This window comes from Felis catus, chromosome D4 (genome assembly GCF_018350175.1).
Source record: "Felis catus isolate Fca126 chromosome D4, F.catus_Fca126_mat1.0, whole genome shotgun sequence".
In the NCBI taxonomy this organism is placed as follows: domain Eukaryota; kingdom Metazoa; phylum Chordata; class Mammalia; order Carnivora; family Felidae; genus Felis; species Felis catus.
In genome coordinates, this window is record NC_058380.1 from 17,245,011 (window position 1) to 17,258,982 (window position 13,972).

General features: G+C 40.6%; 1 long non-coding RNA gene across 3 annotated transcripts in view; it reads left to right on the forward strand.

The window, feature by feature from the left end:
• LOC109493737 overlaps positions 1-13,972 on the forward strand; it is a 296,535-nt gene that overhangs the window by 59,729 nt on the left and 222,834 nt on the right. Inside the window, exons 2-3 of one of the 3 annotated variants that reach the window (XR_006588703.1) lie at positions 9,031-9,217; positions 12,236-12,354. The exons of the other annotated variants lie outside the window; for them this stretch is intronic. This is a non-coding gene — a long non-coding RNA (uncharacterized LOC109493737). The remainder of the gene's footprint in view (positions 1-9,030; positions 9,218-12,235; positions 12,355-13,972) is intronic. 3 annotated transcript variants of the gene reach the window in all.

Here is a 13,972-nt window from a genome sequence, read left to right on the forward strand (position 1 = left end):
GCAATGTAGTAGGTGTGCAATGATATTTCCCTTTCTGTGGCTTGGTTCTTCTAGAGTTAACATACTTGCTCCAATTGTTTAACTATATGGGTATCAGTTTTTCACTCTGTTGCATAAGGATAATAAATCTATTTTTTACTTTTTTTCTTGTTAACTTTCCACATAGAGTCTATTATGCTAATGTATTAAGTTTTAAAAAATGGTTTTATTACTTGTCTATACTTATAGACTTGGGACACAGATTAGTTACTCAATGCTCCACTAATTCTTCCGGGCTTCTTGAACACAATAAATTATTTGCTGTAATGCAATATACAATTAAATACAAGTGTTATGAAAAACTTTCTGTAGAATGATTTGGGACCATGGGTTCATATTATTCAAGCACATTTAGGGCTAAAAGGGAACTTAGAACTATTTGGAATACTTCTCCATATACAGATGAGAAAACAGATGTGGAGATAAAAGTGACCTACCCAAGATCAAATGGTTAATGGAGCAGATTAAAATCATTCTGCATAAGATTATACTGGATGAAGAACGTCCAGACAATGATAGTTTTATAAAGCTCTGCAAAGGACTAGCAGCTATTTGCTCTGAGAATTTTTATTTTAAAATTATTCTATTCTATTCTAATAATGTTTAAAGAAAAGGCACAACGATATTTTGCCAACTCAATTAAATTCAGTGAATTTAGATACAATGTAATGGGCAAATACACAAAAGGATCACAGGCCTATTTTTCTAAGAAATTTAGCCCTCTGCTTTTCTGTTTAAAAGCTTTATCATGGGAATATGCTTTTACAGAAACACACAGCAAATGAATAACATACCCCACGAGCAACATTTTTAACGTTAAGCGTCATGAAATCAACATTGTTAATAAAATGGAATTGCAAAAAATAGGATTTGTTTTAGGGAAATATTTCCTTGACTAAATTAGTATATGGTCTCTTAGCTAATTAATCCTCTGACTGAACTCACATGTCATACTCAGAATATAAACTCAGACGTTGTCTTTGATATACCAGCAGCTCCGAATGTTGTGTTTACCTTTGCTCACGATTGTGTAAGTGGATATGCAGCAATTATTTCAAGAAAGTTTATTTTTTATTTTTATTGAGAAAAAAAAATTTTAATACTTAGTTTTGAGAGAGAAAGACCGAGTGCAAGCAGGGGAGGGGCAGAGAGAGACAGAGACAGAATCCGAAGCAGGCTCCAGTCTCTGAGCTGTCAGCACAGAGCCTGATGCGGGGCTCAAACTCATGAACCATGTGATCATGACCTGAGCCAAAGTCAGATGCTCAATGGACTGAACCACCCCAGCAGCCCTCAAGAAAGCTGAAATACAAGTTTAAGGACCGGGGAGGGGGCACCTAAGAGCCACATGCTCCTGGAAAGCCCCTGGAATTTATAGTAAATCCTGACCATGCCTGAATGCCTGTACAATGCATGTACAATGCTCATGCCTGATACTCTGGTTGAGTCTGCTAGTCTCAGCGCTTTCACGAATGGACATGCAGTGTGATCCGAATTACAAGGCGTTTTCCTATGTAACATACACCCTTCCCTCTCCAAAAATAAAACTCATTTGAAAATCTTGTCCTTTTCAATAAGCTTATTACTATCACCGGAGGACCACGGAACAACCTCCAAACCCCACACATGGAATTCTCCCCAACGGCTTGTTAAAGTTTCATGAGCTCATCTGTTGTCTTTTGTTAACAACTCCCCACACCTCCTCCCCTTGCAAACCTCTACTTACACACAACTCATCCAGTATTTAAAGAATTTTTAGAGAAGGGAGTTGACTTCAACCAGGAGCTGAGCCAAATTCCACAGCTGGCCCACACACATTGCTTCAAGTCTCCAGCCATTGGCTTAGAAAGGTCACAGCCACATGTTTGCAAATTAGATTTAGGCCACTTATCAAAGAAGTCGACTCACATTGTGGGCCATAAATTCTTCATTGTGCGTATTCAGTGATGTTCGCAGAAAAGTGAAGCCTATGGGTTTTCAGACTCAGAGGTTTTATTTTTGTCTAAGCGTCAAAGGCTCAAAAATATCTCTTCTGTCTCAAGGCATAAAAAAAATTGAAAATTGAAGAAAATCACCTAGCATTACTACAATGTTTTCTGTTGGAAGTAACTTTTTCGTAATGCCTTGTGTATTGAGTAACTTTTGATTGTGGTGCTTATATTTCTGGGAATTAAGAAGCAGGGATGGTCAATGTCACCATAACCTTTTAAACTATTAATCTCTTCCATCTAGGAGTGAACAAAGTGGGATTTTTTTTGCCCCATTTAAAATGATCAAGATTGACTTCCCATTTCTGTCTTATCTGAATAAGGAATTTTATAGTTTTAAAATCATATTTATAAACATTCCCTCCTTGTATGGTCCTACCTCCAGGCATGATTGTTTCCTCCTCACATTGGTGGGAAAACCACACTTGGAGAGCAGTGCATTTTTTTCCTACAGTCTCACACGAAAGAGCAACATCTAGGACTATTTTACTTTGGATAAGGAGCCAGGCTTTATTCTGGAAAACAGTTCACCTCATAGGAGTATGTACGTCTCTCAGGCCATTTCAAAGGACGATTTTCAATAGTAACTTGAGCAATTGTTTTATTTGACAATTGTGAAGTTCTCTGAGGCAATACTCCTAAAGGAGGCATCATTTACTTAGATGCAGAAGTCAAAAACGTTTGCCACAGTTGGCTCTACACTTTGTTGGGACTAATATTTAGATTTCCTAGCTTTTTGTCCAGTGTTCTTCTCTTCTACCCAGTGCCTCAGTGATGTCTTTGTTCATGTGGAGAGAATGGTGCAAGATGACCCTTTCTGGTAGAAACTTCCTATCATGAAATGAGGTGTTAAAGAGCTACAAATCCTGTCTTCCGAGGAGATGGGACTTTGAGTTTGTCAGTCAACGAATGCGAACAGGTTCTCCATGTGTTAAGAGGAGCGTGGGCTTTGGATTCCAGTTTGGTCTTTGGGATTCTGGATGAGACTTTTCTAAGTTCATTTCTTCTTTAAAATGGAAATAAGGGAATTCATCTGCTAGGTTTCTAGAATATTAAATAAGACTCTGAATGTAAAGAACTTAGCTAAGTGCCTGACACACAGTAATATTAACACTCTTACTAATAATGATGACAAATAAGAATTTGAAAGACTGTACGGTGTACTGGAAAGCTAGTCAGGAAGCCAAAAGACTAGAACTTGATTGATAATTCAGCTTTTAGCCAAGGCGTTTTATTGTCATGGATTTTGTAATAAACTGTGGGGATAAAATGGACCTTCTCTGACATCTCTTTCAGTTCTTTTTTTTTTTTTTAAGTTTATTTATTTTGAGAGCGAGAGAGAATGTGTGTGTGTGTGTAGGGGAGGGGCAGAGAGAGACAGAGAGAGGGAGAGCGAGAATCCCAAACAGGCTCCACCCTGTCAGCATGGAGCCCCACGTGAGGCTTGACCTCACCAACAATGAGATTATGACCTGAGCCCAAATCAAGAGTCGGACACTTAACTAACTGAGCCACCCAGATGCCCCAAGTTCTAAGCGTTCACTTCTACACTTGTGTCTGTCTATGGTGCCATGGATAGGATAAGTGGAAATCCCAGGTACCATCCGTTCCATTGATTCAGGCTTGGTGCCATCTGAGATGGAATTCTTCTGTGTCTGACTTAAACTCCTTGAAGGCACCAAACTTATCCTTTGTCCACTTATAAGAGTTAAAACATTTTTGTCTGCCTCTATTTTTGCTTGTGGTTTTACCAGCAATGTGGGGACTGTGTGCATATGGTTTCTGAGGACTGGGAAGGATCACCGATGGGTGTTGACAGTGATGGCATCCGAGACATTTGCATGGGTTACTCCCTGTTTGCTTGTTGATGCTGCATGACAAGTGGGAGAATCAGCGGTTATCTCCCAGCTACTAAATCAAGTTGTCTTTTTAGAGTGCTTATCTTTCTTGATCTAAAACATTACATCTTACAATTACTACTATTTTGAGAGGTGGTAGTGGTGGCGTATGTGTGTGTCGCATCAGTTCCACCAGAGGCGACCCTGAAGACGAGAACTCAGATTCATGTGGTTTATTGAGGGAGTGCTCCTGAGAGACCACCAAGTGTGTAGGGAGAGTAGGATGGGGAAGGAACAAGGGAAGCATGGGTTCGCTCTCAGGGGAACTCTCAATGTTAACCTGATTCAGTAGCACCTTGCCACAGCTTGGGGACGTGGGGAAAGGGAGCTGGGCTTTCATGCTCCCACACCCAACCATCATTGTTTACAACCCTCTGGTGGGCCATCAGCCTCTGGATGCTTCCAGTTTTTCTGAGCACATGGAGAAAAACAACTCTAGTGACTCTGAGGGTCCATTCTCTGAGGAGAGTCAAAGGTTCAGGCTGTATGTAACTGGGATTTGAGGAAATCTGGGCAGAGCTCCTTTGAGTGCTTTCCTTTGTCTATTTTCTATATTCCTGTGATGCTATCATAACAAGAGATCTCTAAATCTTTATCTCTAAACTTGAAGTCTTACTAAAATTTCTCACTCCCTTTATATTGAAAGTTGACCCAGTGTCAACATGGCTTACCTGGTTAAGGATTCCTTTAGGAGGAAGAGGTGGTGAGAGTGTCCCGTGGTTGACCCTAAATCTTCTGCCTGACCCTAAATCACTGCTCCTCCATGGGGGCTTCTCCCACTGCCTTCCCTTCGGCTGTGGGTCATTCCTCACTTGGAGGAAGGCTGTGGTAGAGTAATCTTTCTGGGGGCGTTGCTGCTGAAGGCCTCTGCAGACGGATGGGGGCAGGCTGAATATCTCTTCATCACAGCTTTTCTAATTTGCCTCTGTGCGCCACATAAAGTACAGAGGAGTTGGGAAAAATACGAAGTTTCACAATATATGAAAGAGTTGAAGATTATATATTATTTACAACTTTCCCCACAGTTAAGAAATAAGCAACCTAAGTGTCCATTGATGGATGAGCAGATGAAGAAAATGTGGTGCCTTTTCACATGCACACATAGATACATAATGGAATATCATTCAACCATAAAAAAAAGAAGGAAATTCTGCCGATTGTGACAACATGGACTGACCTTGAAGGTATTATTCTAAGTGAAATAAGTCAGAAAGGCGAATATCATATGATCTCACCTGTATACGATCTCACCAAACTCATAGAAACAGAGAATGAATTAGTGGTTTCCAAGACAGAGGTTTGGAGGTGAGTGAAATGGGCAAAGATGGTGAAAAGGTATAAAACCTCCTTATAAAATAATATAAACATGTAAGTTCTGGGGATCTAACGTACAGCCTGGTGACTATAGTTAGCAGCTCTGTATTGTTTTTGAAAGTTGCTAAGAGAGTAAATCTTCAAGATTTTCATCGTAAGAAAAAAATTGTAACTATGTGAGGTGATGAGTATGTTAATTAAAATTATTGTGATCATTTCACAATATATACACATCAAATCATTATGTTGTACACCTTGAACTCCTATGTCAGTTATATCTCAATAAAACTGGGAAAAAAAGAAACTAAATCACCCAAGAAGTTAACCATTCATAAGAGCTATTCTCATGAAACCCATTCCTAAACTTCCTTCCTTGTCCCCAGGTCCTTCGTTCTCTTCAGGGAAATTCTTTAAACTTCCAAGGCACTAATCCCCAGTTTCCATTAGGAAACCTTATCTTCTATCCATGGGAACGTTGACTCATCTTCATTAGGTTCCATCCTCTTATGCCATCGGACCCTTTGTGGGATGCCGTGTTTTCCATAAGTACATTCCCTAAGTCCAGAATATCAAATGGTGAGGGACGGGAAAAGGCAGGAATGGGGTGATCGAGTACTGACTTTACTGCTCCTACTCCTGTGGGAGAGCCTAAGTTGGGTGGAAACATAACCTCATGGTCCACTGAGGTTCCTTTGATGCTGTGAGTTGTAAGTATGCCTTTTACTGGGTCTTGCTAACTGTTGGAAAGCACGCACGCGCGCGCGCGCACACACACACACACACACACACACACACACACACACACACACACACTGCAGCCAGGTTTTAAAAAAGAAAGACTGATTCTCAGATGCCATGAGGTCCAAACTCATAAGGAAGAGGAGATTCATTTTTGCCAACTGCCCCATACTTTGTTAAGACCACTTCTTCCCACGTGGCAATTGTGATTTATGTTCTTATAGAAAGAATTGTGGCTTCTTTGATTTACTCTTAGTCCCTGCGTCTGATCTTTAAACTTCATGGCCTGGAAGCAGAGGCTGACTATCTGTTCAACAAATTTATTTCCTTATCCTACAGGGCTCATAGTTACCTTCTTATTTCCAAGCCTCCCTTACTGTTAAGTTACGGCCGTAGGATTGAGTTCTAGCCAAATACATGTGGGTAAAAGTGATGTGTACTATTTTAAGGCTTGGGCCATAAAGCCCTTCCATGAAATTCTCTTTTCTCTTTCTTATTCCCCAACTGTCATCTGGATGTTAATGCTCAAATGACCTTGGAAGCCAAGTGTTAAAGACAAAAGAACTTCTATCCTCCTAAGTCTCTGAATAACAGCATGGAGTATGCTCTTACCCTGCCAGGGAAAGCTAAATTCAAACGAGTGAAATTAAATTGTATGGTATTAGACCACTGAGATTTGGAGGATTTTCTAACTGTGGCCAGTATTGCCCTAACACTTGCCTTTATGAGAAATGAGTAGTAAAAAATAAATATTTAAATAAATTCAAATATTTAAATAAAATCTAAATATTTAAATAAATCAAAAAATAAAAAATTTTTTGAATGTTTATTTTTGAGTGAGAGAAAGAGTACAAACAGGGGGAGAGGCAGAGAGAGAGGGAGACACAGAGTCTGAAGCAGGCTCCAGGCTCTGAGCTGTCAGCACAGAGCCCGTCATGGGGCTTGAACCCACAAAACGTGAGATCATGATCCTAGCTGAAGTTGGAGGCTTAACTGACTGAGGTCAAGGTGCCCCTTGACCACATATGTCTTAATGGCTGTTTTAGTAATTTAACAAACACCTGGCCACTTGTAGGGCCTGATTACGTTCTTGATCAAGCAAGCCACAATGGTTTCTGGGTGTGTGTATAGGGGTAGGGATATGGCAGGGAGGATAAGGCATTTTGTTTTTACAGCCACACATTTTCTTTTTAAAAGTTTTTTAAGGTTTATTTATTTTTGAGAGAGAGACCGAGTGCTGGTGGGGGAGAGGCAGAGATAGGAAGACAGAGTCTGAAGCAGGCTCCAGGCTCTGAGCTGTCAGCACAGAGCCTGATGCGGGGCTTGAACCCATGAACCGTGAGATCATGCCCTGAGCCAAAGTCAGACACTTAACCAACTGAGCCACCCAGGTGCCCCTATACCTACATGTTTTCATGACATATCTCTGCAGAGCACTGGACATGACCAAATCTGAACTTATTTTATGTCTTTATGAACATGCTCTTTCTGTTTATTTTTTATTTCAATAATTGTCATTACCTTTATAGTTACTTCCTTCTTTCATTTGCATCTCTCATCTAATTAGTCGAGTCCTTTTGAGCCTATGTTGTGAACATTCTTCATATTTATCCCTTATTTTCTTCCTCTTTCTACTCCCACTATTGTAGCTCAGACCCCTATTATTTCTTATCTGGATTATTGCCCTGGCCTCATAACTCCTTAGCCTCTTCCAAAATATTCTGCATCTTGCTGCCAGATTAATCTTTTTAAAGCTCTATTCTGATTATACCGTTTCTCTACTCAAAAAACCTTCAATAATTCTCCATTGCTGGCCAAAAGTGTTCATATTCTTTTGCAAGGCATTCAAGGCACTCCATGACCTGATTCCAACCCAAATTTTCAGCCTTATCTCCCGCTGCTGTTCTTTACATAACCTGGGCTCCGGCCAAACCAAACTGCTTACCATTTCTTAAATACGCACTAGTTTCTGCCTCCTTACCTTTTGCTCTTTTAATTTTTATTAAAAAAATTTTTTTTAATTTATTTATTTTTGAGAGAGAGAGAGAGAGAGAGAGAGACAGAGCATGAGCGGGGGCGGGGCAGAAAGAGAGAGGGAGACACAGAATCTGGAAGCAGGCTCCACACTCCGAGCTGTCAGCGCTAAGATGGATGGAACTCTTGAATTACGAGATCATGACCTAGGCCGAAATCGGACGCTGAACCGACCGAGCCACCCAGGCGCCCCTATCTTTCGCTCTTTTTAAATGATATCCTTCAGTTTATAATTTCCTTGATGCCCCTTTATGTTGGTCAAAACTCTGCCCTCCTTCAAGGCTCAGATCAAATCCCTCCATGAAAATCTCTCTGATCTCCTCGACAAGCAGGAATACCAGTAACTCTCTGCACAGACCTCCCTTCTGGTACTTGTATATTTTATTTTGAATTGTAGCAGATATGGTGTCAGATGACTTAAGTTTGGGCCTGATCTTGGTACAAATCATCTAACCTCTCTTAGCCTCAATTTCTTCTCCCACTAAATAGAATGAACACTTCTACAGAAGTCAGACTTACTTTGAATATCAAATGGAAAGATACAGGTCTAAGTTTTACAGTCTCAGTTTATATTTTGTTGAACCTCTTCAATTACATATCAAAATTCCTGTATCTAGGAAGTATGCCTCATTGATTTTTTTGTGGGTTTTGTATATGTCAGGTATTCAAAAAATGTTTATTTAATTACTATTTTTAAAAATATAATAATTTGCCTTCAAAAGAGCACATCAAGAGTTATCTTAAGTTTATATCCCGCACGGACACTGATCCCTTTAGTACAATCTTTCCATTTTTCCATTTATTTAAGATTTCTTTTTTTTTTTTTTTGAAGATTTCTTCTTAATATACTTTCATGCTTCAGTTTACAGGGGGAAGAATCATACTATCCATTTACTTTTGTGTAGTTATTCTTTCAATTTTGATAATTCAGTCCAGCTAAAACTTTTAATTGTATCTTGAGTTCTTTGAGGAACATAGCTGTTTTTTTTAAGTATGGGATTTTTTTTTTTTTTTTTCAGTCTGCATACAATTCCGTAGTGCTGTCACTTTGGGGACTTGGACTTCATCATTCTTGTACCTGAGATAAAGCCCCCTCCCACCTCTCCCTGCACAGATGAAGAGAAACAGGAAAAGATTTTTTGAAAAAAAAATTTCTTATTAAAGAGGTGATTCTTCTTCCTTAATGCCCCGAAGGCTTATCAAAATGTGAGTAACCAGAGGGTAGAGGTCTAGGACTTATACATGGCGTGCATATAATTTGCTCTTGCCCTTATAGCCTGACCTGCTTTTTGGTCACTTAAGATGATTGCCCAACTGGTTTATTACTTCTTATTTTTCCCTTGCATGCCTCCTAATGTCCGTGGTCCAGGTGCTCCGTTTTAGAACTGTCCAGCAGTCAGAAATGAGTGAGACCCACAGGGGAAGGGCATGTTGAAAGGAGCAGAAATATTGAATAGACAACAGTTGAGAGGTCATAATGAGAGGGTGTCACTCGGTACAAAATGTTCATTCAGAAAAGAAAGAAGTCACTCTTGTTTGTTTCTGTGATTGTACCAAGGAACAATCCAGTCAGGAGACCCACGATCTGATTCCTGACCTCTAAAGAGAAGCAGGGTGCATTTCTTCTCCACTGGGGAACGAGCTTGTTTGGGTTACTTGAGCAGCAGCTTAGGATTAAGGAGTGACATAATTCCTTCTTGGAAGAGTCTGGCTGAATTTTGTGCCATTTTCGGAAAGTGAGGGTGATGCACCAAGAATGACAGACTGCTCGGAAAGAGAACTATGAGGAAACCTCCTAATCCTTTTGAGTTTTATCCAAGGAGGACCTCGAGGGCAAAAGACAGCCTGGGCACTGATGTGCAAGTTCCTGTGAATAAACCCGACATGGAAAATGTGTGCCCAGACTACCTCAAAGCAAGATAGTCTGGTCCCATAGAGACTTCAGACCTTTGGATGGAATCTTAGATATTCCCTAAGATTCTTACGTGGAATGTTCCATCTGGTCTTGAGTTGTGGAAAGGTATTCATTCCATGAGAAGAGGAGGAAAAGTGAAAAGGGAATGATTATCAGAAACTGGGTTGAATTAAGGAAGCTCTGGGGGGAGTTGCTTGTGTAAAAATGGAGCACAATTTGCTTACAGAATTTTGTTTGTTATAAACAACCCCCACACCCACCCCCTGCCACCACCTCTGTCATACATTCTTATTCCTGGCTTTCTGGGAGAGGGTGTTCTGCTACTCTTTGATTTTCTCTTCCTGATTCTACCGGGTTCTCTGTTCTCTTTTTACCTTTCACATACTTTCTTTTTTTTTTTTAGTTTTTAAAAAAAATTTTAGAATTTATATCCAAATTAGCATATAGTGCAACAATGATTTCAGGAGTAGATTCCTTAGTGCCCCTTACCCATTTATTCTGTCCCCCCTCCCACTGTAACCCTCCCCCTCCTGTAACCCTCAGTTTGTTCTCCAGATTTATGAGTCTCTTCTGTTTTGTCCCCTGTTTTTATATTATTTTTGTTTCTCTTCCCTTCTGTTTATCTGTTTTGGCTCTTAAAGTCCTCATATGAGTGAAGTCGCATGATATTTGTCTTTCTCTGACTAATTTCACTTAGCATAATACCCTCCAGTTCCATCCACGTAGTTGCAAATGGCAAGATTTCATTCTTTTTGATTGCCGAGTAATACTCCCTTGTATATATATATACACACACCACATCTTCTTTATCCATTCATCCGTCAATGGACATTTGGGCTCTTTCCATACTTTGGCTATTGTTGAGAGTGCTTCTATAAACATGGGGGTGCCTGTGTCCCTTTGAAACAGCACACCTGTATCCCGTGAGTAAATGCCTAGTAGTGCAATTGCTGGGTCATAGGGTAGTTCTATTTTTAGTTTTTTGAGGAACCTCCATACTGTTTTCCAGGGTGGCTGCACCAGCTTGCATTCCCATCACATACTTTCCTTTCTTTTCCTGCTGTTGCTCACAGCCACGTGCATCTAAATAAAAGTAAATATGTTTTTGGCAAATCGATAAGTGACACAAAGATCAGCCTCTTTTTTCCAAAGACCAAGCAATGGTCAGTTAGTTTAATTCTTGGTCAAGGTTATAGAGGTTGGATCCTGGAAAGGACCAATTTTCTTTTCCAAGAGACTCACTTTGCCTTATAGACCAAGGCTGCGAGCGTAAACCCAGCATGTCCTCCAGGGGTGGGTTATGTTACATAATTATCCTTTCTCATAGCTTTTTGTCAGTGTCTTTTTAAATGAACAGACTAGAAATAAGAAGAGCTGATAGGGAATGTTGATGATACCACCCCTACTGGAAAAATGTCTTAGTATAGCACCAGATAGATTGTAGGAATGTGGGTGTTTTTTTTTTTTTAACATTTATTTATTTTTGAGAGAGGGAGAGAGGCAGAGTGTGAGCAGGGGAGGGTCAGAGAGAGAGGGAGACACAGAATCCGAAGCAGGCTCCGGGCTCTGAGCTGTCAGCACAGAGTCCAATGTGGGACTCGAACCCACAGACCATGAGAACATGACCTGAGCCAAAGTTGGATGCTTAACTGACTGAGCCACCCAGGTGCCCCTAAGTGTGTTTTGAATTCGAAGCAATTCGACACAATGACCTGGGGGAAGAGCTAGGATGGGGGTAAGAACACTATAGCTTCTTTTGGTTCTGTCCCTCCCCCCCAGCCCCGGTTTTACTCTTCTGTGCTCAGTTTACTTCTTTAATCCTTTGAGATACCCTGAACCTCAGCCTCTGATCTGAGGAGGCAGTCAGTACTGCTCGCAAACTCCTCTTAGCTCTGGCACATACACCTATCGCCAGCAGCACACGTGGGGCCAGTTGTTTGAATTGAAAACAGACCTGAATGGAGAGAGATCTGCCGTGTGTTCCAGTACGTCCCTGTCCAATAAGTTATCAGTGGGCTGTATGGAATGAAGAGCCGGGCTCATCACTGGCCTAGTGATTTAATTTGAGAGCCCAGATCGTAAATTGGCCTTGACGTAGAAACAGCGGCCAAGGCTGCGAGTCTGCCTGGCTGTGCTGTGCTTGCCGTGGGCTGACCTCACTAGCAGGCGTGCTGTCACGTCTGGGTCATCTGCTGTCACCAGACTGCTCCCCGTGGGAGGTCCAGGTTGCGAGCATTGCAACAGTCTAGACAAGAGGTGACAAACATGTTGACCTTTGGGATGAGATTGATCTCCATGTTTCTTGACAGGAGGCCTTTCCAGAAGGAAGTCTCAGGAGGAGCAGTCTTAGAGCTTCATCATTTGCAAGTGGGCTCAAAACCGTGTATCTGCTCCACCCAGACTGGAATGCCAAAGAGGGTTTCTCAAGGTTGCTTGTTTTTTTTTTTTTGTTTTTTGTTTTTTTGTTTTTTTTGAGCTAAAGGGTGATGTTTATTTACTTCATTGGTTTTCCTGCTTTGGGCTTCAAGAGTGGAATATTTGCTGGGGGGGGGGGGAAGAATTTGCTTTAATGGTGTATCAGCTCTGAGGCCAACTCTGGAAAGGTGCTTTTCCACACACTATTTCCTTTAAACCTCATACAATGTTGTAAAGTTTGAGTCATTATCCTCATGTTAAACGGGAACATTAGGGGCTCAGAGATGATCAGACCTTACCCAAGGCCATGCAGTAAGTAGTTGGTAAGGCCCAGATTGGAGCCTCAGGTTATTCTGATATTTTGCCGTGATACTTTCCCAGGGTCTGGTTTTTCTGCTACAGTGTGGGTGGTTTCAGTTCCTCCTGGAACTTTGGGGGTTATCAAAATGTTAAAGTAATTAAGAAAAACAGACTTTTGCTTCGTCTCCAGTCATCTGATTTTAAGTAGCCATCTGGTTATTCGTGAAAAAGAATAGATGTTATTCAGTGAAAGAGGTGAAGTAGGAACTGGTCTAATCTGTCCTAACATGCATTCTATGGGACAGTAGCCACTGGACATTCTCCACCCAAAAACATGTGGAAAACTTGGCATAAATGTCCCCTTCATGAAGAATCATGTGATTGGATTTGTATTTTGTTGAAACCCAAGATTTTCAAACTTATTGGATCATGCAACTTTATCCCCCCTTAGAAAATTGATTCACATCGCATGGGTCTAAATGTTTTGCGGACTGCAATGTGCAGGCACTAGTTTAAATTTTAATGGTAGCAATGCTTCCCTGGATCTAGACTCAGAGGCTTTATTAATTTCATTCAGGCGATGAGAATAGGATCCATTATCTAGGCTTTTAGCCACTTGCTGTGGCCAAGACTCTGAACTACTAGCAAATACAAGGACAATCCCAGACAGCTTGAGGACTATTTGAATACTATTCTGGAGATGGTAAGATATTTCAAGTCAGAAAGAAATATACAAGACTGTACGTAAAGTCTTCTAAAGGGTATGGTATGCGTTTTCTTGTGTCCTTAAGTCCAAAACATTTGCACAGAGCATCTTTTTTCCTTCTATTTATTTCTGTTCTCTTTCCTCTTACTCCCCTTCTACCCCTTTCCTCTACCTCTGACCAAATCTACAGGCCATCTCTGTCTGAACACTTTGTCCCTGTGGGGATGAATGTGATGATAATACTTAGCATGGATAACTCTATTAACCATCTTCAAGTTGAACTTCATGTACATTGGACTTGTCAACTTAAACAGAGATTCCTATTGAGATCAGCCAGGGTTTGTGGGTTAACAAAACCCATCCAGGTTAGAAATGAATTTGAGCCAGTATCTCGTTCTGCAAACTGAAAATTAGGCCATCCCTCCGGTAATTTATTTTGGATTTGTTGGTGTGTTTAATAGTACACCAGAGATTCTTTTTGTTTGATTTCTAAAGATAATTATATTAAAAAAGGTTTCAAAGCTAGGGGGAATTCTTTAAGCATATATGCTACCTTGGCCACTTCGAGGCATTTATTGATTTATTTTACAATAAAACATTTCACACAGACTGCCTGCTTAAAGGG